Here is a 3,207-nt window from a genome sequence, read left to right as displayed (position 1 = left end):
CTATGTCCTCATTAACTTTTTACTATCCAGTATATCACATTATTGCCTCCTGATATTGCAAAATATATATATATATTTTTTGAAATGAAGTTTTGCTCTTGTTGCCCAGGCTGGAGTGCAATAGCGTGATCTCGGCTCACCACAACCTCTGCCTCCCAGGTTCAAGCAATTTCCCTGCCTCAGCCTCTCAGGTAGCTGGGATTACAGGCATGCGCCACCACGCCTGGCTAATTTTGTATTTTTAGTAGAGATGGGGTTTCTCTATGTTGGTCAGGCTGCTCTTGAACTCCCGACCTCAGGTGATCTGCCCACCTCGCCTCTCAAAGTGCTGGAATTACAGGCGTGATCGACTGTGCCCGGCCTCTTTTTTATGTTTTATTTTTTAGCAACTAATGTAACATTAAAAATGCATCGAGGGCCGGGTATGGTGGCTCATGCCTGTAATCCCAGCACTTTGGGAAGCCAAGGTGAGGTGGGAGGATAGCTTGAGCTCAGCCTGGGCAACATGGTGAGATCCCATCTCTTAAAAAAAAAGGCATTTAGATCATAATACCATAAATCATTGCTTTAAAAGAAATTAGGGTTACCTACAGGAAGAAATCTCACTATTAATCTGAGGAGGCATGTCACAGCAACCAAAGAACTCTGATATTAGTTTACAGGACAAGAATGTAGAAATACTGCCACACACAAATTATTTATCAATTAAAAAACATTTCGTATCCAATATTTAACGGAATATCTGACAATTCTGCTCTTATACTGGTGATATAATGTGAAAGGAGAAGGGTAGGTTCAAATTTCCCAGTTACTTCAACTCCCAAACAGTAGCCTCAGTGAAGAAAGGATCTTTATTAGAATAATCATATTACTCCACTCAAAAGAGAAGGCCTATTCTAATATTATAACCTAAGCCTTGTTGTAACATATATCTTCAAGAAATATTTGAAGAGAATTAGTCAAATTAGCTGTACGTGCTCACATAGAAAGATCACCAAAAAGCCCAGATATGACTTTCAGCCTAGATAATTATTCTAGAAACTCTGATAGCCTCCACCATGTACTACTGCCTTGAAAGAAGCTTCTTGGCTCTAAGACGGGTTAAAGAAAATAATTAAAAGCATTATTTGCCCATTATTTACATCTGTATACTTAAAATATAATGAATATTACCAAAATTAGAATAAGACATTCCTATCATAGCTTCAGCTTTTATTTTTAGTCATTTAGTGGTTGCCAGGGGCTAAGCAGAAAAGTAACTGCTAATGAATATGGGTTTCCTTTGGGGTGATAAAAATGTTCTGGAATTATATATTGATGATAGTTGCACAATTTTTTTTTTTTTTGAGACACAGTCTTGTTCTGTCACCGAGGCTGGAGTGCAGTGGCGTGATCTCGGATCTACTGCAACGTCCGCCTCCCAGATTCAAGCAATTTTCCTGTCTCTGCCTCCCAAGTAGCTGGAATTACAGGCACATGCCACCACACACGGCTAATTTTTGTATTTTTAGTAGAGACAGGATTTCACAATTTTGGCCAGGTTGGTCTCCAACTCCTGACCTCAGGTGATCCACCTGCCTCAGCCTCCCAAAGTGCTGGGATTACAGGCGTGAGCCACCGCTCCCAGCCGCATAATTTTTTTTTAATTTCCCAGTTTTATTGTGATTGCTATGTTTTTAATATTTATCCCCTCCCAAAGTTACGTTGAAGTTTAATTCCCATTGTAATTGTATTAAGAGGTGATACCTTTAAGAGGTGATTAGCCCATGAGGGCTGTGCCCTTATGAATGATTTAATGCTACTGTCTCAGAAGTAGGTTTCTCATAAAAAATGAATTTGATCCCCTTTCCTTTCCCTTGCCCTCTCTTTGCCCTTTTGCCATGGGACAATGCAGCAAGAAGGTCCTTGCCAGATGCCAGTCCCTGACTTGGACTTCCCAGTTCTAAAACTGTGAGAAATATATTTCCATTCATTATAAATGACCTAATCTCAGGTTTTCTGTTATAGCAGCACAAAATAGACTGTCATAGTTGTAAAATACACATAACATAAAGTTAACATATTAATCATTTTTAAGTGTACAGTTCAGTAGTACTAAATACATTCACACCATCATGCAACCATCATCACTATTCAAAACATTTTTATCACACCAAAATGAAACTGTGTACCCATTAAATACTAATTCTGCATTCTATCCTCCACTGCACCCCTGGCAACCACCATACTACTTCCTGTCTCTATGATTTTTGACTACACTCTATACCGCATAAGTAGAACCATATAGTATTTGTCTTTCTGTGACAGACTTATCTCAGCATAATGTTCTGAAGATTCATCCATGTTGTGGCATATGTCAGATTTTAATTGTTGTATCCTCTTGCTGTATTGAACCATTTATTAATATATAATGTCCTTCTTTGTCTCTTACAACATTTTGATTTAAAGCCTATTTTGTCTGATAACAGTATAGACACTCTTGCTCTCTTTTGGTTACTATTGCATGGAGTATCTTTTTCAATCCTTTCACTTTCAATCTATTTGTGTCTCTGGATCTAAAGTGAGCCTCCTGTAGACAGGATATAAGTGAATCATGTTTTTCTAATCCATTCTGCCAATCTCTGTCTTTTGGTTGAAGAGTTTAACACATTTAAGTTTAAAGCATTTATTGATATATACTTCTGTCATTTTGCTATTTGTTTTCTATATGCTTTATACATTTTTGTCCATCATTTCCTGCATTACTGCCTTCTTTGTATTTCACTGACTTTGTTGTAGTAAAATGTTTAAATTCCTTCCTTATTTCCTTTTGTGTATATTCTATAGCTATTTTCTTTGTGGTTACTATGGGGATTACATTTAACATGCTAAAGTTAAAACATTCTAATTTAAATTATTACCAGCTTAACTTCAACAACATACTAAAACTCTGCTCCCATAACAGCTCCATTTCCTCCCCTTTTGGCTGTTGATGTCAAAAAATTATATCTTTAGACACTGTGTGGCCAAAAACAAAAACTAATAATTATTTTAAATGTGATAGTTTCTTAAATTATATAGAAAAAAATGTGGAGTTACAAACCAAAGTGACAATAATACTAGCTTTTGGACTAATTGTTTTTCTTAATGTATTACTCTTAAATCATGAAGAAAACAAAAAAAGTGGGGTTACAAACTGTTGTTACAATAATACTTGCTTTCATAATT

Source organism: Pan troglodytes, chromosome 1 (genome assembly GCF_028858775.2).
Source record: "Pan troglodytes isolate AG18354 chromosome 1, NHGRI_mPanTro3-v2.0_pri, whole genome shotgun sequence".
NCBI classification, from domain to species: domain Eukaryota; kingdom Metazoa; phylum Chordata; class Mammalia; order Primates; family Hominidae; genus Pan; species Pan troglodytes.
The sequence above is the reverse complement of the archived record's forward strand: the minus strand, read 5'-3'. Positions refer to the sequence as shown.